Below are 27,537 nucleotides of genomic sequence, written 5' to 3'. Positions count from 1 at the left end.
GACAGTTAATTTCTAAAACAAACATTAGATGTCATCAATCTTGATATCTTCATCTGTGTATGAAGAAATCCAAAGTTCAACATGGTTTGAAGGTTTCATAGCTCCTCAGGGCAGAAAAGACTTGACATTTAGATGTGATGCCAAACTCAGAGCCTTTTATACAGTGTAATTTTATAAGAAAACAATCAATGAAATTGATTGTAGTGTATACATATGTATACACTACATGCATATACAGAAAATTTTGAAGTCTGCTTATAATAATTGGGGCTTATTATATGCATGTATGTATATATATGTACTGTTAAACCCTTTGTTGGTACATAAAACTTCTCCACATAGAATTTATGACTTCTAAGCAAGCCTATCCACTTTTCTTAAAACCATTTTGGAATTATCCATGCCACCTACCAAACACTTGAACTTGTGTTATTTCTACTTTATGTTGTAAAAAGTTTTGACTGGGTGAAGATTAAGAGCAAAGATGTGACACCAGAAGATTAGGCTGTGAGTGAATTTTCATTACAAGATAAAAAGAACATGTGCTGAGAACCACCAACACTCTGTCCTCACCATTGTGCCTATAAACACCCATTGGTTAAAATGAAAAGGAAGGCAAAACCCCTCACTACTCAGAAAACAAACACTGTCATACCTGTATCCTCAAATAAGTTTTAAAGTCTTTATGATGAAAATTATAACACAGACCACTTAAATGGATTAAAATGTAATTGCAATCAGGATGAAATAGAATATTTGCATGTTCTATATTGTTGAATTAGTAAAGCTGTTACCTTTCACATATAATAAATCTGGTGATCACAATAAAAAGATTTTAGCATATTACAAACTATGTTTCTGTCCCATCAAAACACGTATGTTGAAACTCTAACCCCCAATGTGATGGTATTTGGAGATAAGATTATCAGGTGTTAATTAGGGTTAGATGAGGTCATAAGGGGGGGAATCTCTCAGAGGAAGAAAGTTGGGGCCTCATAAGAAGAGACACCAGAGAGCTCCCCTTCTCTCTGTGCCACGTTGTGAAGAAGTCAGTGAGTGCATAGGAGGACGGCAGCCCCCTACAAGCCAAGGGAAGAAGCCTCTTGATGAACCCTCCCTTACATGTGCCTTGAGCAAGGACTTTCTACCTCCAGAACTCTAAGAAATAATTTTCTGTTGCTTATATCACCCAATCTATGGTATTTTGATATGGCAGCCTGAGCTAACCTATATCACATCATCAATTGACAAGAAAATTTAAGACCTAAAAATTATGACTATTCTTGCTTTGTTACCAAAAGCAGAAAAAAAAATGTAAAAGCAAAAATTTTTAAAAGACAAAAAACTTGAAAAATTTTATAATTATTGTGTCTCCTTTTAACATTTTATAAATTATGCATTTACATTCAACAGTTATAACTTTTATCTCTCATATCTCTTTAATAAATCCATATTTGAGATTTTTAGTACTACATTGCATACACTATAATTTAAATGAGTAAGAAATTCTGCTCTGTGTTTCTTCTAATTTCATTTACTCTTTCAATTGCAAATATATTCTATTTATTTTATTTTTCCATTGTTGTCTTATATTAGGCATTTGTGGCAATGTCACAAATGTTTTTTATTTAAAACAAACATGCAAACTGATAGATAAGAGATAAAAATATACATAGATACATATATGAACAGACTTATTGGAAAGATGATGTCATTTTTTATATTTATCTCATGCTTTTTATATACATTCTTCTTTCAAATTTCAGACTAAAGTTTAATATAGTCAACACTTGGAGCGGGGAACTCCACTAAAAAGAATATTAATTCTCTAGTTTCACAGAGCTCAGTTACACAATTTTAAATGGAACAATCTGTACATGTCCTTTTACCTGTGTTAGTAAAAGGAGAAATTGGAAATATTTATTGAATCATTTCTACTTTACAATTTCATAATAATATATCTAAATATTTAGAATAATACAATAAATTTTAGTAATGAATTTCAGATTTTTTGAGAATCTTATACACTAAAACTAAAAATATCTTGAAGTCACATAAATAGTGCATTTATACTTACAATATTATATTAACATTTACGTCTGAGGAGAAGAACCAAGTTATGTCAATCAGTATATAAAGGAAAGCCATTGATTTCTGCCTATTTTAAGAACTAAATATATAATACGTTATTCTCTATAACAGTCACAATATGTATAACAAAAAAGAAACTTAGTCCTGATTTAGCCTAGTAGGGTTTTATCTCTTTCAAGTGGTGACTAGCTCACAACACGCATTGGTTCCTTGTATCAAAAGTATAGAAGCTCAAGGATCTGTGATTCTCTATACCCACTCTAGTAGATACCTAAGGACTGACTCAGTTTCAAAGATCCCAAATAATTCCCTGGCAGGAGGAAAGAAAAAAAGGCAAAGGACAAAGACAAGGGCCAGCTGAGTTCATCCTCTTTCTTCAGAGCTTTCATGTAAATAATACTAAATTATTTTAATTGCAGTACACTGACCAGAACTGTGTCTAACAGTCATCTCCTGGCAGTAAGGGAGGCTAAGGAAAATAGGTTTGTAGGTGGGGTTGTCAATCTTTGCTGTTGCCTGCCAAATCGATGAGGCTGGTCAGTTAAGAGAAGAATGGACTGGTGATTGAATAGGTGGCTCCTGTCATGTATCTTTTCTTACCACAATGCTATGAAACTGCACATCTTATTGGAAAAAAAATTGGAAAATTCATAAATATGTGGAGATTAAACAACACATGCATGACTAAAGAATTGGTCAAAGTATAAATCAAAAAGAAATAATATCTTGAAACAAATGAAAATGAAAACAAAACAGACCAAACTTGAGATGCCACAAAAGTAGTTCTAAAAGGAAAATTTATAGTGATAAACACCTACACTAAAAAAAAAGAAAAATCTCTTCTAAATGACCTAACTTTACACATTAAGGAACTAGAAAAAGAATGAATCAAACCTAAAGTTAGCAAAAAAAAAGGACATAATTAAGATCAGAGTAGGAATAAATGACCTAGAAAATAGAAAAATGATAAAAATATTAATAATGCAGAGTTGTTTTTAGAAGATAAAATAAATTGACTAACCTTCAGTTAGACTGATTAAAATAGAGAGAAAACTCAAATAAATAAAATCAAAAGTGAAAGATTAGGCACTACAACTAATACCCCAGAAACACAAAGGATTATAAGAAACTATTATGAACACATATGCCAACAAATTGGCTAACCATTTCTGAAAGTATACGTAGCCATTTTAGCAGTTGTAAGGCAGCAGCTATAGTTTATATGCTATTTTTTTCAGAATTGGTTATTATTTTCTCACCATTTCTCTACCCTTTCTGAAGGCAATGTCATATGTGTAAAGCTTTTGTTACAACAACACCCCCACTCTATGGACCAATATTTGTATCAGGTAGCTTTTTCTGCAGAAATACCCATTCCAAAATGTATTGGCTTATGACAACAGCCACTTACTCATGATTTTGTGTATCTGAAATTCGGTCTGAACTCAACTGGGATCATTCATATGTTAGTAGTCAGCTATCAGTTATCTAGGAGTCTCTCCTTGCTGGGATTGAGTAGTTACCAGCCTAGCAACTGGATAATTCTTCCAGCCTAGTCTAATCTCAGCTGCCCTCACATGCCCGTCTGCTAGCCAAGTGGCTTTGACAAGCTCATTGGGATATAGCAGCTTCACTCTGTGTAGTATCTTATATGCCAGGCTTGTCCATATGTTAACCATCAAGCACCAAGACCAGCTAGAAGCTACAAAAACCCTCTTTAGATCTAAACTTGGAACTGGCACAGCGGCACTTCTGCTAAGTACTATTAATCAAAACAAGTCAGGAGTCTATCTCAGACTCAAGGATTGGGAAAAGGAATTGCACCTCTTCATAAAAGGAATGAAAGCAATGAGTCCATTTGGCAAGCTATGTATGGTTTCAAAAGAAAATAGTTAACTTAGCCTGAATTTTTCCAAACTGCAGAGTCTAAGGAAAAGACTTGCATGCAGATAGTTTATTCTCAAAATATTCTTAATAACTAGTAATTAAAACCATTATGTGAAGAAAAAAACAAACAAACAGAAAACTAGCCCGAGGGGGCATTAGTGAACCAGTCATTGCTGTGGATGACTGGGGCTACCACTTGGTTAAGTTCACAGGGGTGTGCCATCACCTGCCATGACCAGCCTGAACTTTCCAGGGGCCATGCAGGTAATGTCAACGAAACTACAGACACCATCACATTTGAATCCTGTAAGTGTTTGAAATGTGCTATAAATCCAATTCTTCTGAGAAACACATTCGTTTTATGATTAACTATCTGGTACATGAGGGAAAATCACTTGGATATTTCTGCAGTGGTGATTCTGACACCCATGACTACAGAAACAGTGTGAGGCTTCTGGCATTTATACTTACCAACCAGGAAAATCTTCACAGGATGAGTCTCTGAACACACTGAACCCCTTGGCCAGAACACCGTGTAGTGCACAGCCTTCAGAAACCTCCACTCCAACTGAAACCATGATGGCATATTGGGTCCCTTAGTAATAATAGCATCAACTCACACCTTGTATTCCATAGCTCTAAAGAAGTCTAAGTATTACCCCTTCCCCAATATATAGTTAAACGGGCAACTAGCCATTGATCACTTTGGAAAAATATTTAGGTAACAGATGTCTTAGGTATATATTTATTATTAAAATTTACTACAGGGTTCTTATTTAAGAGGACTCCTCTTAAAGTTAAATTAATGCACTTTGAGAATGAGAATTGGATTAAAACTGAAGATTGAAGAGGAGGTTAAAAGTTTCCATTGTTATGGGTCAAACCTGCCCTCTGCTAGATAGCTATTTTACTAATTATGTTGTTAATTAACATAGACTGACAACCATTTTACTCCTTTATTAGCCATGATTCAAACAACTACATGTTAAAGAAACGTGGTTGCAATACTGACTTGGCTACCCACTACTTTCATTATATCCTTCCTGTCACTGATATTTAAGTGACTACACCTGGATTCTAATATTCCAGAATTCCAACATCCTCACTGGTGATAAGGAGGAAGTTTCATGACAGCATTTCTTACTGTCTATCATGGTGCTTACAGCACCACCTACACTAAACTTCTTAAATATGAGGTTTATTACTTACTTAATGAATGAAATTTATTATGTGTTATGGGGAACCAAACCAGGTTATGGATTCTCTGATCTGAAATAATAAATTTATTAAATGTCTCTGCCTTCATGAATCTTGGGATATCTCTTCAGTTCTTGGGCACAGTGATTTAGGCATCTGTCCCATAGGCTGCTGATGTGCGCAAGCTTCACAGAGCATTCCCTTTGGCATATTAGCAGTGGTTCCAAGAGTCCTCACCAGGACTTTAAACTCTGACTCAGGGGAGAGTGCTCTCACATCAAAAATCTGTTTTCACTTCTAGCCTTTTATTAAAATCTTCCTGATACAATGCCCACAGGAGCCACTCCCACCTGTATTCCCAAGTTCATAGTATACTTTCAGAGGTTTTGCAATTCTTTCTGAGTATCAGCTATTTAATTCTGGAGAACTTATGTTTCTGTGCTCAAGTTACACTGCAGCATCTCCCTGGTTATTCTTTGGTAGGCAATGAGCAGTGAGAGGCACCTCTTTGAAGAGAAAAATCATAATGTTATGAGACACCTTCATGAATTAAAGTCTCTACAGTGTCTCCTCTAACTGGGGGAAGAATGCTTTTCTACTGACCCAGAGTGTTCAGGAAATGGAGATACTCAAACTTGTCTACTCAAAGGTCCAACATTTCTTAGGGTATTGTTTTTTCTCTCTCAGGTTCATAATTTTGGCATAGGAGATCCATAGAGACTGTTCATAAGTCTCTTTTGTAACTATCAGCAATAATACTGTATTATATATTTGAGAGTTGCTAGGAAATAGTTATAACTATGTATGCTAACAAGTGTTAACTAGACTTATTGTGGTGATCATTTCATAACATATACAAATATCAAATCATTTATTGTACAGCTGAAACTAATATAATGTTATATATCAATTATACCTCATAAAATTAAATAAGAAAACAAGCAGATGCATGTTATTAACTCAATGACTCAAACATTTCATTTTTACCTACCCATTTTCAGGAAGCTGTGACAGAATACATTTTACAAAATGAGGACGTACAACAAAAACAAAGATGCTATCCTTGCAATGGGAGAACTAACATGGAAAGAGAGCAAGGGAATTCTTTAAGGGGATTCTTAAAGCTGTTCCCGACCTTTTTGGCACAAGGGATCAGTTTCATGGAAGACAATTTTCCCACAGACTGGGGTGGGCAGATGGTTTGGGGATGATTCAAGAGCATTCATTCAAGCTCAACTCCTGTTGCGCAGCACAGTCCCTAATAGGCCTGATGGGTACAGGTCAGCAGCCAGGAAGTTGGGGACACCTGCCTTAGGATGATGGTAAAAGGAAGTTCTAGGACAAATGCTCTGCAGCCAGTCCAAGTCCAATTTGTAGAAGGATAGAGTCTTTTGTTTGATCAGATTAGATCAATTAGACACAATAATGTCAGATGATTGGTGGACTACATATAATAAATAATTTATAAAACTATTCTAACCCTGGTTGGCTCAGAGGATTGAGCGTGGGCTGAGAACCAAAGTTTCGCAGGTTCGATTCCCAACCAGGGCACATGCCTGAGTTGCAGGCCACAGCCCCCAGCAACCACACATTAAAAAAGAGAAAAAAAACTATTCAAATAAAATATTAACAAGTATTGTTTCCAAAGTTGTTATAAGAAATAAAACAATTATTGTACATGGATGATTGAGTTGCAAACAATATTACAGTTATAATAATGCAAATGTTGAATATGTATAAAGGCAAAAAATATGACATAACTACATTAGAAATATGACAGAAAAAGTGCATGCATGAGGGGAGCAGTGAGGAAAGTCAAATTCTCATGTTTTTCCATAGAAAAATCAATAATTGATATATAAATGCAAATTAAAAATATCAGAACATGACTGTATGTATCAGAATATCAGCTAACTATATAAACCATATTTACCCCTGAAAAGTAGAAGTCTGATGAAGAGAGTTGAGACAGGGGATTGCTCTTTATATCTGTTGTAAGACTTACAAAAATATTACAAAATTATGCATGTTATTATTGTGATACATTCAAATTTCAAAATCAGAAACCAAATAACAAAAGGGAAAGAAACAGCAAGAACACAACTTTGTTTCAGTAAATAATACAGCATTGCTATACCTCTACAGAATGCCCATTCTATAATTAACCAGATTACAAAAAAATAACATCTATTGCTTGGTAGTAAAACCCATAAAATGTTAATGTTGAAGAATTTGAAATGCATAGCAGATGTGTTTTATTCGCGACTATGACACCTACTAGCTGTGCAGTCTTGAATATATTCCTTAGTCTGGAGAACCTGTTTCCTCATCTGCATATAAGTGTTAGAACTACTGTGAGGATTTAATAAAGTAATCCATTTAAACATCCACCATTCTTCCTGACACTCAACAGCTCTTGAGAAAACACTCATGACTGTTTTTATGAGTATTTTCATGAGCTATGAGAATAGCTCATGAGATAAATATCATGAGGTTTTAAATTGTCAAAATAATGTAATCTATCTGTGAAGTTACTATACTCATTGTAGTTACCAAATTAGAGTTGATAAAAAAATCACAAATACAAATAATTACATTGAAAGGGTCTATTCTCATAACTCCCCAAACTGACATCATTCACTGCATTCCTCATGTTGATACTTCTAAGTAAGGCATTGGTCCCTGCATGAGAATAACAGGAAAAAACATAATTATTTTAGGTAATTCTTTTTAAAATAATGAGTATTTTAGTAATTTTTTCAATTCATAAAAGAGAGATACTATCTCATAGTATCTTTAGATTTTTCTAAACAAATTGATGTTTCCTTTGTGCCTTGTTGTTACTTTATATGGGTGTTGTACGTCAGTGTTCAGCAGGGTCAAATAGAAATACAGCTGTGGGCTTTGGACTGCTCAATGCAAATGAGAGATAAGCAGGAAAAAATATGTTCAATGTCAACGCTCCAGTATAAGTTAGAAGCTAGAAACATAAAAACACTAGTAGATGTGATATATGGAAAATGTGTTGCCTGACCCTACTTTCTGGCAGAGAATGATGCTCTTCCATTTGATGGTTTAAATTGCTTATCTCAGCTTCAGGGCTGATACGGCTTTCCATGAAGCAGATGGTGGTGAATCATAGTTAATGAAAACCTGCAACTGCCTTAAATGTACGGAAGTGTGGTTTGTTGGTCTCTCAAAGAGGACACTGCAACAAACATGCATTTCCCTTTCAGTAACATCTGAGTGAAGCTATTTTAAAGTGTGTTTAGTCAAGGCCAAAGTTTCATTATTTCTTCATCAAAGTGTCCTCTATTGTACTCATTTCAAAGAGACCAATGAATGGATCTTAGCTACACAATGTAAATAATTGGTTATTTATATTTTACATCTATTGAATATGCCAATTTTATAAGTATTATGGTAAGTTTTAAAAGTGTATTGATACTTTGTTTAGAAGAATACACAGAATTTTGAGCAAAAGTGATTTCTCTTTATTGTTACACATCATCTGAATAATTTTTCCAACATTTTAAATATCACCTTGAGAGAGATTACAGGAGTAAGAAGAGTACTAAAAGTACTCTTTGGCTAAAATAATTTATATTTTTAAAGGATGGACATAAAAATATATTGCTAACTAAAGGAAATCATGGTGGGCCCATGAGAAGAAAGATTTTAATGGTGATAGAAGTGATATGAATAAATGCTAAAGGAATCAAAGCCAGAAGTTAACAACCATCAGAGGGAAGTAGTTCTGGAATAGACATTATCTGTGCATGTGTACATTTAATCATATCTTATATATTTATTTATGAGATTAAAATTACTAAAAATGTGGCACTACTAGGGCAAAATCTATTTGAATATGAATCACAAATTCATCCCTGATGATTTAGATGTTTGGTCATGTATTTAACACATTATCTGTAAAATGTTAATGATTTAAGTCATATCTCATAAGATTGTTTGGTTATAAAGAGACAGTTTATATAAGCAAAATAGCATAATATCTTGCCAAAGGTAAGTACCCAACAATTATTTCTCCCTTGACTTCCCCATTTTTACCACCCCCTAGAAGGGCCTTGAGAAAATAGCATATACTGACTGTATATTTAAAATACTTTAAAAATATTTTAATAGTTTGAATATGTGAAAAAAGAAACCTACTTTAGCCAACAGATCTGTACAATGTTAAACTTCCATCTATGTCAATGAATGGTTCTCAGCCCAGGATGGTTTACCTCAGGAGAATTTGGAAATTATTGAAAGTATTTTGGGTTATCACAACTGTGGAAGTGCTACTAATATCTGGTGAGCAGAGGACAACAATTCTGTTAAACAACTTAAGATACACAAAATACAAAGGAGAGCTCTCCCTCTCAAAGAATTATCTAGTTCAAAAACTTGAGGTTGAGAAAATCTGGTCTGTTTAGTGAGAATAGTCCCTCATGTTTAATAAAAAATTTTAGATGAGTGTAGAAATAGTCCACTTTTTTCTTTCAGAATAAGAGTTGCCTTATAAATTTTAGAAGAGAAGAAGATAAAAATGGTAAAATTACAGTGTAAGGCAGAAATAAGAGCTCGTAGAGCTCATATTTTTCTTACTGAAAGACATAAGTTTGCATAACTGATTCCAACAAGTACAGTCGATGAGGAAAGTATGCAAATAACCTTGATATCTCTGACCATCAATTTCCACAGCTAAAAAGTAGGAATAATAATACCTTCCTTTTAGGGCTATGAAAATTAAAGTAAATAACATATATAAAATTTCTCTGAATATATGACAAAAGAGATGCTCAAAGGATAAACACTTTGATTATATAGTGATAAGGCCAATAATAAACTATACTTAGAATAAATTTATTCTCTTAACCAAAATGATTTTATTTTATTTTGCATTTTTAAGTATTTTTATTGATTATGCTATTACAGTTTTCCCAATTTTTCCTCTTTTATCCCTCCTTCACCCTGCCCCTCCAACCCTCCAGCATTCCCCTCACCCTAGTTCATGTCCGTGGGTTGTACATATAAGTTCTTTGAGTCCTTTGTTTTCTGTACAATTTTTTAATCTCTCCCCATCTGTTTTAACTTTAGTTGAGTTCTGGTAACCCACTACCATCGGACCAGCCTCCCCATCTGTCTTATACCTACTAATTATGCTTCTTTTTCCCTGTAACTTCCCCCCACATTCCTCCCTTCCACCTCCCCACTGAACTCCCTCTGTGTGATGTTCATTTCTCTGATTCTGTTCCTGTTCTAGCTGTTTGCTTAATTTATGTTTTCACTGTTTTTGTTTTCTTTGAGGTTCATTTGTTGATAGTTGTGAGTTTGTTGTCATTATATTGTTCATATTTTTAGCTTCTTTTTCTTAGATAAGTCCCTTTATAATAAGGGCTTGGTGAGGATGAACTCCTTTAACTTGACCTTTTCTGGGAAGCACTTTACCGCCCTTCCATTCTAAATGAAAACTTTGCTGGATAGAATAATCTGGGATGTAGTTCCTTGCCTTTCATGACTTCAAATAATTCTTTACAGCCTGTTCTTGCCTGCAAGTTTTCTTTTGAGAAATCAGCTGATATCCAGGAATTCCAGAAAGCCCAGAGACTCCCAAAGAAGATGGACCCAGAGAGGAACACACCAAGGCACATCATCATTAAATTACCCACGATTAAAGACAAAGAGAAAATTCTAAAAGCAGCAAGAGATAAAGAGATAGTTACCTACAAAGGAGTTCCCAGAATGATTTGATTTTAAATTCAGTGTGTAAGTTTGCATTCTGACCTCAGAAGCCAAATGTTTACAAATGTTTATGATAGGTCAAAGGGCAATGCAAACATATTGATAACTAATCTGAATGTCTTGTCAATCATCCAATGTTTTTTTTTCTGGCCTTTCCCTGTAGCCATTTTAAGTACATGAAACCATTAGGAATCTTCAAGATTAATGTTGTGCAAAAGCTTCAGCATGAATAATTTTCTTCATTCTGATTTTCAATTACCATATTCATCTAAAATAGATTAATATAGTGACTTAAACAAGACAACAAGGGAAATAAGGAGAATTCACTGAGGAGCAGCAGTATATTATAAAGAAAATTTCTAAAAACTCAAATCCTAGTAAACAAGAGCTAATTACAAGAAAGTCAGGCAATTTAATTGTTTTTACTTTTTATTCTTGTTCAATCACAGTTGTCCCCACTTTTTCCCCATTACTCTTCCCTGCTCTACCCACCCCCATTGCCCACCTTCAATCCTCCTCTCCGTTGTCTTTGACCATGTGTCCTTTATACATGTTCCTTGATTACCCTTTTGCTGAATAATTCTAATGTCAAATTTTAAATCTATGAAGTATTTCAGAACCTCTTAAGCTTCAACTTGTTCTTACAGACTATGAGTCATAATTATGTATTTGATCCCAAGGGATACAATGGAATCAGCAGGTCTAAGGTACATTACTAGGAATTTCCAATGATATTTGATCACTAATAAATAGAAAATATAGACAACTGCTATTTCAGAATCCAATACTAGTCCTATACTATTATTATTTTCTTACATTAATATTGCATTATATGCCTAATAACAAAGACATTATAAGATATTAAAATTTAACCTAAGTAGAGTAAAAATTGATTTTTTTCCTGTGACTTGGTGGTACTATTAGAAATTATATTTGAAATGACTGGACAAGTTTATTTGTTTATTAGGAGTCTATTGTATAAAGTGGAATACTTTTTTATGGCTTAAAATTGGCTATTAAATAAAATTTCAATAAAATTTTAGAGTATACATAGCAGAAAATTCTTATAACTTTTGCTACAATAAAAATAAAACTTACATATACCTTGAAAATAGCTACAAACTAGAGTGGAAAATATAACACATGGCAATAGATGATGTTGCTTTAATGTTACCAATTGATTTGATAAAGCTAAATACTACAGAAGTTCTGAAGAGAGCTGAAAATGATCTTTATTAGATAAACTAAACAGAAAATATTCTTTAAATTTTGATCTCTTGTAAAAGAGATGATGGGCAGGCAATAATTTCTTTTTCTGTCCAACAATAACATTCATAGATAATTTAATAGAGATTGCTTCAAATTTTTCCAGTGTTTAGGGACTACAAATTAAAAATTCCAAAGAAGTGAAAATTAGTCATGAGAGTTTTTTTTTTTTTCAAGAAGAGCCAGAATAATATCAAACTTTGTTATCTTCACATAAACATGTTACTGGTAAACATATTTTATAAAGTTCTGAGAGATTGTTCTGCATATAAAATTATTTACCCTGGCAAAGTATCAAGTAAATTTAAAAGCAAAATAAATACTTGCTTAGAAGTTCAAGATCTCAGAAAATTCAACTGCTAGACATTCTTTTAGGGAAAACAAAATATTAGGGAGCGCATACTGTAGCAAAGTAAACAAAAGCTATTGAATCTGGAAAAAGATTATGGAACAAAAGAATATAGATGAAAAATTGGTGTTTTAAATATTGTATACTCTGAATTGAAGACTAATGATTATTTTACATAAAGCACAATAAGTGTTACATCTTGGCATTATGCAAGGTAAAATAAAATAAAACCAACAAATAAAGACAGAAAACAAAAGGCAGCCCTCCAAAGTCCATTGGTTATCCAGCACAACAAAAGAGAAGCTTCTGCCTAATAATATGGAGAGCTCAAAGGGGCACTGCCCACATCTTACAATGAAAAGGAGCTGGATTGACATCAATTTATAACTTGTTTTGAAACCTTTAAGTTACTGAGATCAACCAACAAGCATCAAACACCAAGAGAGTGCATGCAGGACAGGAGGACACACAAGGACACAGGGAGTGCTCACCCAGGGTTCACAGAACCCGGCACTGGTAAGAAGAGCTAAGACAGCCTGCACATTGGTGAGGACTGAGTGCAGACTGTGCAACAGCTGAAACCTCTGGGACGTCAAGAGATTAGGGGCCCATACATTTTTACAAGTTCTTATTCCATTAGTGGCCCCAGGTGCTCACAGAAAAGATTGAAAACAGGGCCCCCAAAAGTGAGGTGAAGGTGTTCCCTACTCTTGAGGGAAGAGAACTGCCATGTGAGAAGGCAAGAAATTCATAAAGATATTTTCCTCTGCCAGTGCTGTCACAAACTTGGTCACCTAAACATTGTTTCTTCTCAGAGCTCTGAAGGCTAGAAGCCTGAGATCAAAGTGTGAGCAAGGCTTCTTCCTTCTACTGACTGAAAGAGAGAACACTGTTTATGCCTCTCGTTTGGCTTCTGCCAGTTTTCTGGCAACATAGGTGCTCATTGTCCTGTAGACACATCACTCCAGTCTCTGCCTTCATAGTCACGTGGGATTCCACTTTCACGCATCCCTGTCTCTGTATCTAAATATTTCTTTTTAAAAAGGAATACAGATCACATTGAATCAGGGCTCACTCTAAAGACCTCATTTTAACTGTTTACTTCTGTAAAGATCCTATCTTAATTGTCAGATCCTGAAATAATGGGAGTAGAACTACAACACATATTTGGGGGGACACATTAACTCATAACATCCCTTATCTGTACGAGCCTTCATCTGTGAAAAGGGCAAGAAGAATGGTTGGCCTTAGAGCACAGGTAAAATTCTTTACAGCTGGGAAAGGGAACAATGAAAAAATTCTGCTTCTGAATGAAACGATATTCTGTGCTGAGCCCACAACTACTGCTGACAGAGAGAGACAATAGAACTGAGACCACACCTTCTAGACCCAGTGACACAGAGCATGGCCATGACTGAGGCTTGCTCAGAAAAGCAACAAACGCATCCCACACTTCAGTCTAGCAAGCTGCAAATAACAAGTAGTAGCAGAATACTTCTGAGAGTGGCAGGAGAGGGACATGAGTGTGTGTGTGATCTAAACCTCAGAATCAAACACGTTTCTCTAGTAAACCATCCCCCCACACTAAACATAGCTATCACTATGAAAATTTGAAATCTGATTTGTAATGAGGGTAACCATAGCAACAGTAATAACAGACAAAACCAAATCCTAAATACATGAAATCAAACCATACTCTAACTAGCAGAAGGAAAAGTGTACACATATCCAGACATGAAAACTACCTCATTCTCTGCTGTCCTAATGAAATGTATGACTTTCATCAAAAAATGAGGAGGCATTTTTTTAAAAATCAAGAAAAAACATAGTCTGAAGGGACAAAAATGACAATACAAACAAGACTCAGATATGACAGAAATGTCACAGAATCTGATAGAAATATCATAGAATCTGACATAAAATTTTATACAACTATAATTCATAAGTTTAAGACACTAATGAAAAGGTAAACAACATACATACCATTTAACAGGCAAGCATCATAAAAATCAATGGTATTTCTGTACCCTAGTAATGAACAATTGGAATTTAAATATTTTTTTAAAATACCATTTATAATAACACCAAAAAAAAAAAGAAAGGAAGGGTGTTGTAGTTAAATTGGGTCACTCCAAAAATGCATATATTGAAACCCTAACTCTCAGTAATACAGAATGTGACTGTGCTTGGGGATATGGGCTTTAAGGAGGTTATTAGGTTACAATGAGGACTTTAGGGTGGGCCCTTATTCAATCTGACTGTTGTTCCTATAAAAAGAGGAAATAAGGACACAGGGATAGACACGAGGAATGAAAAATCACAAAGGAAAATCATGTGAGGATCAACAAGAAAGTGGCCATCTGCAGGCTGAGGAGGGAGACCTAAGAAGACATCAAACCTGCTGACAACTTTGGTAATGGACTTCTAGCCTCCAGAATCATGAGAGAATAATTCCTGTTATTTAAGCCACCTAGTCTGTGCTTTTTGCTTGTTTGTTTGTTTAAGGTTTTACTTTTTTTTTTAATGTCAATCTTAGAAAACTAATGCAGAAAGGGACTCTTACTTTTTGTGTCAGCATAGATGGACCTGGAGATTATTATGGTGAGTGAAATAAGCCAGTCAGAGAACAACAAATGCCATAACATCTCACTTATATGGAATCTAATGAACAAAATAAATTGATAAATAAAATAGAAACAGAGGCATAGATACATGGAATGGACAGAGAGTTGTCAAAGGGAGGAGGAAGAAGAGAGGACTGGATGAAAGAAGGTGGAGGAATTAGCTAAAGAATATATGTTCATAACTCATAGACACATACGATAGTGTGGTGATGGCCTGAAGGAAGAGGGGGCAAGGGCTGGGTAGAGGTGAGCAAAGGGGGAAAAATGGGGATATCTGTAATAGTGTAAACAATAAAAATGTACTTAAAAGTAAAATCAAGGGAACGCTGACATATAAATCCAACAGATTATCTCTTGACAATGTATGCTAAAAATATGAAATATCCGGGGAGAAATCAGAATACCGACCTTAATGGAGAAAGATGATCCTGTGTACATGGGCTGAATGCCTCAGTATTATCAACAGGACAATTCTACTCCATTTGACCTACAGATTCAACACAATCTCAAATAAAACTCCATTTGTATATTATAGATATTAACAAAAAAGTTTCTAAACTTTTAGTAAAAATACTAAAATTGCCAATATAATTTTGATGAAGGAAAATAAAGTTGGAGGATTCTACTACCTGATGTCAAGATTTATACATTTATCAATGAGACAGAATAAGAATCTAGATAACACATACAGCCAACTAATTGTTAATAAAATTGCAAAGACAAAAGAAAGTATAGAAAGTATAGCATTTTCAACATCTGGTGCTGGCATAATTGGCTATTTTTATGCCAAAAAATTAGCCTGGACTCACTGTGTATAATACAAAAAAAAAATTCAAAATAGATGTAAAACACAAAACTATGAAAATTACAGAAGAAAACTAGCATAACCTTGGCTTAGGCAGTGACTATTTGAGTGCAATGCTATGAGCATAATCTGTACAACAAAAACTTGAAAAATTGAACTAGGATATTTTTAAATGGCAAAAGATAAGTGCAGCTGAGGATGCAGAACAATGGGGAATTGCAAAGTGGGAGGCGAAAAATGTTTTCTTTAAAAATCAATTTTGAACAGTTTTACATATGCTTATTATATGACCCAGCATTACCATCAACATTTTTACCCAAGAGAAATGAAAATTTATGTTTACATAAAACTCTGTCTTCCAATGTTTCCAGGAGCTTTATTCATGATTGTCAAATCACCAAAGTCCTATATGTGGTAAATGGATAAACAAACAGTGATGAATTTGTAAGAATAAAATTCTACTCAATAATAAAGAATAAACTATTGATTTACACAACTTTAGATGAAACAAACAAATTCTGCTAAGAAAAAAAAATAAAGTCAAAAGGCTATGCAAAGTATTATTTGATCTATGTTATTCTGGATAAGACAAAATTGTAAGGAGAAAGACAAAATAGCAGTTGCCAATCTGCTGGGTGACAATAAAGTTTGTCTCTGAAGAATAATGCAGTGGGACATTTCAAGTAAAGGAACATTTGTTCTGCGTGGAACTATAGCAGTGGAATCATAACCCTATGCATTTGTCCAAATCCACAAGACAGTACACCACAAAAATGAATTCTGCCATATACTCATGGAATGCAAACTTTGTAAATGAATCTAAGTGAAAAACAAATTAATCACTTAACAACACTGAAAAAATGAGGGAGAAAAGAGCTGGTCTAACTTGCAAGAACAGTGCTCTGGTGGGACAGAAACCAAGATACAAAGAACTTTATTTAAATATATAGCAGTTACAAAATTTGTTCTCACAAGAGGATAGCTTAAGAATTATATTTTATTTGAACATTAAGTTTAAGCAAAATAAATTCATATATTGTAGCTAATAAGAGGCTTGTTTGTGACAGACTTTAGGTGGTGAAATAAGGACTTTCTCCTGCTCCAAGGGACTGGATATTTTAATTACTTATCGAAGAATCCTAATTCAACTGAGTATGGCTAGAAAAGACATAGGATTTGCCATAATTTTTAAATCAAGAGGTAGAAAAAAAACTTTACTGAATAAGTTTACAAGTTGAGTGGATGTGAAAAAAAATGTGTTTTATTATTAATCCTGTGAAATGTGCTTATTTAAGTGACTAGCTATTTAGTCATTTAGTGTTTATATTGATACAAATATTATTTATGCAATCTAAATTAAAAAATAAATAGCCACTGTTTATAATAAAAAATGAAAAATAAGTGAATTCCATAGAAAATGGGATTTTTTAAAATGTATGTTAAATGGCAAATTCTGTACTAATGAAAATTGTTTAACTTAAAATACCCTTAAAATTGGCTGGGCACATAATAGAAGTTGATCAAGACATACTCATTAAATGATTGATCACATTGCTTCTTGGTAAATACTGAAAGGAGTCCAGGCATTCCTTGGAAAGGTGATCTACATCTCCTTGGCAAAGATTCCTCTGGTTTCCTCCTTGGTGCCATTGTGTAACTTAGAGGAAGGGAGATTCTACCAGGTAAAGAAAGGAGAGAAAAGAATTTCAGGCCAAGGCAAGAGTTCTGTAAGGAGGCAATACACAAAAGCATGTTTGTGGAGTGGAAAATAACTCAGTGAACCAGAACTTGGGGCTAGGGAAGTGAAGCAGAAAGAGTTAATCTTTGAAAAGTGAGCAATTTGAAAAGTGCCACAAAAAGTGGAGATGAAATAATTGTATCTATTTAGGAGAAAATTGAACACAAAGGGCATATGAGATTAGGGTGAAAGTAGACACTGAACGCCAGTCAAGATTAACAAGCTGCTAGATTTTCCAAGATGATGAAATCATGAAGAAAACAATGTCTTTGTACATAAAGAATAGAAATGTGGAATTGAGGTTCAAGGTAAAGGTCAGAGAAAAATAGGTGTCAGCTGTGACTGAGGTACAAATAGCTGTCATCAGCCAGGGCATTTATGGATGTAATGGGAGAATATAAGACAGAACTTTTTAAAATAACAGCATAAGAGACACTGACAGGAAAAGAGAAGACAGGGAGAGGATTATTAAGAAAAAAAGTAAAAAAGGCAGGCAGCACAAGCCAAATGAACATCAAGAAGGTCAAATTTAGCTAACAGATTGAGCAGAGGGAAGACAGAACAAGTCTTTGGACTTGGCAATTCAAAGCTCACATGTAATTTTAAAGGAAATATTTTCAGAGATTTACTTCCCTCAATTTAGACAATGGGACTAGTTGAAGTTTAACATTTTTCCAGCAATAACAATACTGTTATCCTGGATCTAGTTCTAAATCTGACTTGAGATATGGAATACCTTAATTATGTTGGGTTTTTTTTGTAATTGCAGAAAAGATTTATTTGAACATTCATTCATTACAACCACAATTGACCATATGTGCAAGTCTCTATGTATGTGTCCTCAAAATGTTTAGTTTATATAAAATTATTGAGAGGTTTGTCTTGAAGTTAAAATCACATCATTACTCTGCTCTTATTAAAATGATTTCATTCACTAGTCTACTTGATATTCAAACTTCTTTTCTTGTTTTTGTGAACTAGAGATTTGTAAGAAATAAGAAATATAGTTAAACTTAACATACTGTTTAAAAACTTTCTGGTTTTTAATAGTATTTTATTGTATAGAAACAGTTTTCAACCAAAAAGAAAGCAAACTGTACATCATTTCCAAAATTATATCTATGTAGTTATCATGTTTTTGATGACACATGAACTATTTATTATTTAAGAAATAATTCAGTCTATTGTGTAAAAAATAGATTATCATTCTATACATATTAATAATCTAATACCTCCTAGTCAATTCATTTCAACAATTGATAGTCATTTTCTATTATTGATAGTTGACTATAATTACTTATTAGTTCCCTTTATTATTGTGAAAAGCATAAGATGTGAGATACTTAGCATATTCAATGTTAAATTGAAGTTTAAATATTCCACATAAAGAAACTCTGGGGATTAAGAGGTGTTTTTATTCTTCGGATGATTATTATATGAGGTCTGCCCAGGTAAAGTCCAACCATTGTTAATATAATGAGAATGTTTTGTGTGACATCAATGTAACCTGGCAACCAAGGGAAGTGGACTGGAATGTGCATGCATGAATAATGGACTTCACTGTACCAGTCAGTGAGGGTGGTAGATGCCATTGAGTGAGTATGTGTACTGTGGTCACCACATTCAAAATGACTGAGAGAGTAAAGCAACAAATCTGCATCAATTTTTTTTAAGATTTTATTTATTTATTTTTAGAGAGGAGAAGGGAGGGAGAAAGAGAAGCAGAGAAACATCAGTGTGTGGTTGCCTCTCGTGCACTCCCCACTGGGGACCTGGCCTGCAACCCAGGCATGTGCCCTGACTGGGAATCAAACCGGCAACCCTTTGTTTCACAGGCTGGTGCACAATTCACTGAGTCACACCAGCCAGAGCTGCATCAAATTTTGCATGAAGCCTAGACATCCCTCCAGGGAAGCTATTTGAATGATTCAGCAGACTTTTGGGGTATGATGCAATGATAAATTGGTAGGTTCATCAAGGCAAGGCATGTGCTCATGCATCACGTCTCATGCTGAGTTTTTCTGTGAAACATTGAATCGCCCAGGTGATTTGGACCCCCTAGAGCCCAGATTTGGTGTCCTGAGACATCTGCCTTTACCCAAAACTAAAATCACTGCTGAAAGGGAAGAGATTTCAGACCCTCATTGAGATTAGAAATATATGTTGGGACAGCTAACGGACATTGGGAGAACTGCATGAGATCTCAAGGTGTTTACTTTGAAGGGGACTGATGAGTCATTGTCCTATGCACAGTGTTTCTTGTACTTGTATCTTCTTCGACATATGTCTCTATTTTGCTGGATGGATACTTTCTGGACATACTTTTCTGTAGCAATTGCTTTTGAAACTTTGTACTGCATTCCTCTTCTTTTTTTTTAATTTTGTTTTTTGTTTGTTTTTTTAAGATTTTATTTATTTATTTTTAGGGAAGGAAGGGAGGGAGAGAGAGAGAGAGAGAGAGAGAGAGACATCAATGTGCGGTTGCTGGGGGTTATGGCCTGCAACCCAGGAATGTACCCTAGTTGGGAATCGAACCTGGGACACTTTGGTTCCCAGCCCGCGCTCAATCCACTGAGCTATGCCAGCCAGGGGCATTCCTCTTCTTTATGTGTAGGATTTTAATAGGTTATTCTACTAAAAATAAATAAATGTTTTAAATTATAAAGCCCAACAGATTCCCAACAACTATGGTATTATCTTCTGCAGTCATCACTGATGCGTGGGTCACCGGCCAGCAGTGATCATGGAACGCTGTGGATGGCTCGTTGAAACACGAGAAAAAACAAACACAGAGGCAACCAGGTCCTGTGGGGGAATAGGAACAGCGGGGACACTCCTCACTTGGGGAGTGCTTGGCAACCATCTCTCCTGGGGGGCGCATGGCCACCCTCCCTGGTAGGGAGAGCATGCCGTTCCCCCTCTGGAGAGGCTTTTTATCGTTTTTGTTTGCATAAGAATTCAGGTAAAAGCTCAGTGCTCATTGCTAGGAAGTAAGGATCAAACAATAGATAACAAGGAAGTCTGAGGGCCTATTTTGAGTCAGGGTCAAAGAGCTGTAAGACTTTAAGGAACAAACTAACTTCCTCCTTGGACCCTTCTCATTCAACTGAGAGCATTCTAAACAAAGAAGGTTTCACAGGAATTTACATGTTCTTTTTTAGGCCTGATCACCCAGGGAATCCGCCCTTTTCAGCACAGAGCTGCACCACCCTGTCATTGTTTCAGGCTTAGGTGGAGCAAGGGAACTAAGGCAACCAAGAGATAAGGAGATTTTCTCCCAGATAATGAGGACTCAGGCTGTATCACAGCTGAGGCGCAAGGGTCCATCAACCCCTTTTGCTGTAGCCCCCAAAGTCCTTTCTTTGGGGGCCCCCCACGTGGTCGTGCCTGTCTTAGGTCATTCTCCCCTTGGGGAATCTTACCCGTCTTTGACTAACCGACCAAGCTTTGGGGTTCAGTTATAATGAAGCAGCAGAAGCAGTGCTCCTGTCAGGGAGATAAGCTCTTGTCTCCTGGCTGGCTTACGGTTCCAAGGGCGTTCCCTTAGCCTTAGCCTAGGCGGGAGTTACAGCTTCTGATACCAGGCAGGGCGGTTCCCAACACATCACAGTTGAAGAATTAAGAAATTCATAATTTTTTATCTTCTTTGAAGTATGATGATTTTTATAATTTTATGTCTAATAGATATAGTGCCTTATGGAGACAATATATGAAAGGTGCCTTGTACCATTTTAGCTAAAATACTTATAAACATTTCAACTCAGAAAACAAGATTAAAATGTAAATTTAGCTCTACTGAGATACTAAAGTAAATATTTAATATTACTTTAAACACCAGTATAAAAAAGGGCAAAAATTTAAAAGTTTTGAAACCTCATGTAAAAAAAACAGCATCACTTGAAATAACATTCTGGGAATCCTAAAAGTTACTCACTATATCTCTTTTTAATATTATGGTTTTCATCTATAAAAATCTGTTAAAATTGTGCAAATTATACAAAAATTGTACAAATACACCCCAAAGTTAAAGGTTTGTTATTTTAATATGATCACTTTTTAGTGCTATTTTTCTGTAGTTTAAATTTTAAAAATCTATTTTATATCATTTTGATGTGTGTATAAACAAACATCAAAGAGATTTTTAGAACACATCTGAGGCAATGTTGTATGCTAAGAACAATGGAAGATTTGTCTGAAGAATTATTCTCTCTACAACTAAATGTCGCCATGCTCTCAGAATTTTCCACACTTTCTGAGTATTTCTGTGTTATTCAAAAAAGCAATGCATAATAGATTGTATAGTTCTGTATTAAATATTAAAACAAGATAGTATTTTTAAAACATTATTTATTTATTTATTTTTAGAGAGGGAAAGGGAGGGAGAAAGAGAGGGAGAGAAACATCAATGTATAGTTGCTGGGGGACCTAGTCAGGTCCCCTGACTAGGGACCTGGCCTGCAGCCCAGGGAGGGGTGTGCCCTGACTGGGAATCGAACCAGTAACTGTTTGGTTCCTAGGCTGGCACTCGATCCACTAAGCCACACCAGCCAGGGCCAAAATAAGATCATATTTAAACATGCTTTGCAAAGTACAAAGTATCATTTAGGTACTAATACTTTTTATTATTCCATCCTCATTTTTATCCAAACCTAACATAGGGTCTTTTACATACAATAAACGTATCAGAAAGTTTGGAATTTTGGGGAATATATAACTATAAACTGGTGAGCTAACAGCAATCTACTTAGAATTCAGACTGAAAAATAAAAATACTTTTGAAATAATTGCACTTAATTATTGATGCTTAATTTCATATAATACACAGTTGTTTTCAGGCTTTATCAAAAAAATAGATGGGAAATAAATATTACAAGAAGTAAACTACAGTCCTCATTCAGTAATAAGGATAAGACAATCCTGGAACCCCATGCCAGTTAAAGGAGTAATAGCTTAGCACACGGCATGCCTCAAACACTGACTAATGGCTATGCCTGGGCTTGGAACAGGGCGTGGACCTCGATCCTTCATGGTCTGTCAAGAAAGAGACTTTGACTAATGGACATCTTTTAAACCTACACTAAAACATTTCAATCAATTAGCACCATTTAAAAATTGAAATCTGGACTTCCGGCCAAGATGGAGGCATAGGTGGAGGCACCGTACCTCCACACACAACCAAGATTGGAACAACAACAATTTAGAGGCAGAATAACACCCAGAACTGATAGAAAATTTATCTGAATGGAAGTCCGACAGCCAAGAAGTTGAAATAGACCCGTTCATCCAGACCAGTAGGAGGGGCGGAGACAAGCAGCCGGGCGCGGGTCACAGCGCAGAGAACAAGGAGAGTTGGGCACCTAAGGCTACCAGGAGTGCGTAAGGCATCTGAGGCACGCAAGATTGCAGCAGGGGACTCTGAGTACGCAAGCGGCAGGTGGCAGACCCAGTGAGGCGGTGATTGTGGAGCAGGGCAGAGCGCGCAACCCAGGATCCCAGGGAAGGGACTGAGGTCCCAGGGAGAATGGAGCTACCACCATTGTTCTCTCTCGACCCTGCCCCCACATAAAACATCACAATCTAGCAACTGTGGTGCCCAGCCCTGGTGAATACCTTAGGCTCCACCCCTCACCGTAACAGGAGCAACCAGAACAAAAACAAACAAACAAAAAAAGAGACAGAGAGCGAGATGGCGCAAACAGAAGAACAAATCAGTGCCCCAGAACTCATCCTTTTGAGTGACTAAGAGATAGCTAACCTAACAGATGCACAGTTCAAAGCACTGGTGATCAGGAAGCTCACAGAATTGGTTGATTTTGGTCACAAATTAGATGAACAAATGCAGGTTATCATAAAAAGAAATGAAGGAAAATGCATAGGGAACCAATAGTGATGGGGAGGAAACTGGGACTCAAAACAGTAGAGTGGACCAGAAGGAAGAAAGAAACAACCAAGCAGGAAAGAATGGAGAAATAAGAATTCAAAAAATGAGGAGAAGCTTAGGAACCTCCAGGACATCTTTAAACGTTCCAACATCTGAATTATAGGGGTACCAGAAGGGGAAGAGGTAGAACAACAGATTCAAAATGTATTTGAACAAATAATAAAGGAGAACTTCCCCATTCTGGCAAAGGAAATAGACTTCCAGGAAATCCAGGAAGCTCAGAGAGCCCCAAAGAAGTTGGACCCAAGAAGAAACACACCAAGGCACATCATAATTACATTAGCCAAGGTAAAAATGAAGGAGAGAGTCCTAGAAGCAGCAAGAGATAAGGGGACAGTCATCTACAAAGGAATTCCCATCAGACTGTCAGCTAATGTCTCAAAAGAGATCTTACAGGCAAGAAGGGGCTGGAAAGAAGTATTCCAGGTCATAAAAGACAAGGACCTACATTCCAGATTGCTCTATCCAGCAAAGCTTTCATTTAGAATGGAAGGGCAGAAAACTGCTTCTCAGATAAGGTCAAGTTAAAGGAGTCCATCATCACCAACCCCTTATTTTATGAAATGTTAAAGGGACTTATCTAAAAAAAGAAGATTAAAAAAAACATGTATCCTAAAAGGACAGCAAACTCACAATTATTAACAACCACACCTAAAGCAAAACCAAAAGAAACTAAGCAAAGAATTAGAACAGGAGCAGAACCACAGAAATGGAGAACACATGGAGGGTTAGCAACAGGGGAGTGGGAGGAGGAGAGAGGGGGAAAAGGTACAGAGAATTAGTAGCATAGATTGTAGGTAGAAAATAGACAGGGGGAGGGCAAGAATAGTATGAGAACTTATAATAGTAAAGAACTTATAAGTATAACACATGGACATGACTAACAGGGGGGATGTGGGTGGGAGAGCATGTACAGGTTGAAGGGGAGTAAAGGGGAGAAATGGGACAACTGTAACAGCATAATCAATAAAATATATTTAAAAAATAAAATATTTAAAATTTTAAAAAATTGAAACCTTACGTATAAACATGTTACTCTTATAATTTATTTGAAAAATTGGAAGGTCTGGGTGCCCACAGCAAGGCTAATCTGAGGGTTGCTGGAGTTGAAAAGTCTAAATTCATCAGTTGTTCTAAATCCTCTGTTTTCACATAGTCCAGTCTGTTTGATCATTTACTAGTGCAATCTTCCCAGTGTAGGCATTTGAGGTTTAACTTTGTAACCTCTGATTAATATGTTTTTCAATTTTTTAAAAAACTTTCACCCAAGAACATTTTTTCCTCATTGCTTCTAGAGAGAGAAATGGAGAGAGAGAAACACTGAAGTGAGAGAAAAGTCAATTGATGGCCTCTTGTATGCCTAGACTGCAGATGGTCTGCACCCAGAACAGGAATTGTATCTGCAACCCAAATGTGCTCTTACTGGGAATTGAACCCCCAACCTTCTGGTTATGGAACAAGGTTCCAACCAACTGAGCCACAATGGCCAGGGCTGATCAATATTTCTTTACACATAGTTCCCTTTTTTTCTTTTTCTTTACTTTCTTTCCTCCTTCTCCTTCTCCTTCTCCTTCTCCTTCTTCTTCTTCTTCCATTGTAATACAAAGCTTTATTTTTTGCTTTTACTTAATTTTTGCTGTATTTTTCCATTACCTTATACCTCCTCTCCCCCCAGCAATCAGCACACTGTTGTCCTTGTCCATGAGTCCTTTTTTCCTTTTTGTTCATTTATGTTAAATCCAACTTTATCCTTGAGAACTCACTCTTCTTTCAGTTTGAGTGAGAATTTGTAGTTTGAAAGTTTCTGAGGAAGCATAAACTTCAGACTCATATATGCTGATACATTTGAATTTGCCCTAAATTCCATCCTCACAAACCATAAAATTATTATCTCTTTCTTTGGTGAGATGTCTCTGCTGTGCTTCAGTTATTGTTGCAGTATGTTAACAGACTTAAGATATTTGTTAAGGACCCATTGAACAAGTACATTATAAAATGGTAGAAGGATGTTACTTCTACCATTGTAGAAGTAACCACTGCACTGTAACAGTAAAATCAAATAATTTCACTGTTACAGTGCAACCACATATAGAGAAAACCAGGCTTGGGTACAACAGCAAAAGAATCAGATAGACTTTTATCATGTATTAAAGTTTCCCATAGTGCAAAGATATTTAATCTATTTGCCAATCTTATCTGTAGTTTATAGGTTGGCAAAAAAGTTCCACTTAGAATTTTTGTAAAGCATTTGTCTGTAATGCCAGCAGAAAAAAACTAAATAATGATCACCATAATAATAAATTCCCAGTTGTTGAGGAACTTCTTACATGACCTTAGTCTTAGCTTCTTCTGTGTTCTGAGGAAACTGGAGTTAATAGAATCACCTCTACGCCTTCTTTGAGCTCTCACAGTCCTCGATTGCTTTATCAAGCAAACATTGATTCTTCTTTTCCTAAGGGCCTATAACAATGAAAATTGAAGCAGCATAGCTTAGCATGTTATTATATGTTATTTTTCTCCACATTTTTTTGCATTAATTATAAATCCCAAGTGATATTTTTAACTCAAGATGTAAACCTGGCTATACAGACATAGATTTCTGTCTATATTTATCTCTTAATGTAACTATATATACACATCATATTTTAAATAATACATTTGACAAAAATTATTGACAATTACCAAGTGCATAATTACTCAAACAATCTCTTCATGTGTTTACTCTCATATGAGCACTATCTATTCTTTCAATGGAGAAAATATTTATCATTTTCTATAACATCACATTTTCATTACTGGTCCACAGTTTTTCTATATGTTGAAATAATTATTACTTGGAAAATAATTTGTACACACACATCTATAATTTCCATGAAACGACAGTTGGGAGAGTCACTGTTTCAAGATTAGGAAGAGAAGACAGTTTTTCATAATATGTAATTACTACTTTACTGAATTAAAGTCTTGACAAATTATTACCATCAGTGAATGGTATAAACACAATCCATTTAGTCAATTTTTAATTCAATTTTATCATTATGGTCTCCTCATTTTGAAAAGACACTGTAGCATCCTAATAGATCAATTGATGCAAGATTTCTAAACTCTGCCATCTGATTACATTCCATTTGAAATGTTCTCTTCTCATAACTCATATTTAGATAACTGTACACTTATATGAACTATACTTGCTAAATTAATTTTTAGATATCTTTGTGAAAGTGAGAATAAAATACAGCTTAGATGGGTTAATGCTTTAAAAATACTTTTTTTGCAAAGTTCTAAATTTAATTCCTATTTATTTCTTTAGGTTTTTTCTCTTTGTCCATTAATGTTTTCTAGTTCTAAATTAACCATATTCTCAAACCATTCTAACCAAAAGGCATTAAATATTTATTACTCAGTTATTTGACTTTTATTTGTTATTAAGAAAAATGTTTAAATAGTTTAAAATAATTATTTCAGTTATCATTTAACCTTCTGCTAAATTTGAGCAATAAACTATAAATCTCTTCTAGGAGTAAAAGACACCAAATACAAGGTCCAGCACAAATAACACCCACCCTTTTTTTTTTAAAGATTTTATTTATTTAATTTTAGAGAGAGGGGAATGGAAGGAGAAAGAGAGGGAAATAGCAATATGTTGTTGCCTCTCACATGCCCCTCTACAGAGGACCTAGCACACAACCAGGCATGTGCCCTGACTGGAAATCGAACCAGCAACCCTTTGGTTCACAAGCCAACACTTAATCCACTGAGTTACACTGGCCAGGGCTGCCCGTTTTTTATTATAAAATGTTATTAAAATACCATAAGCATGTAATTCTGTAACATTACAATATCATATTCAAGTATACCATATGATATTTTAGGTGAAGTGGTCAAATTAAAACT

This window comes from Phyllostomus hastatus, unplaced genomic scaffold (genome assembly GCF_019186645.2).
Source record: "Phyllostomus hastatus isolate PE091 unplaced genomic scaffold, TTU_PhHast_1.1 phas_contig_86, whole genome shotgun sequence".
Classification (NCBI taxonomy): domain Eukaryota; kingdom Metazoa; phylum Chordata; class Mammalia; order Chiroptera; family Phyllostomidae; genus Phyllostomus; species Phyllostomus hastatus.
The sequence above is the reverse complement of the archived record's forward strand: the minus strand, read 5'-3'. Positions refer to the sequence as shown.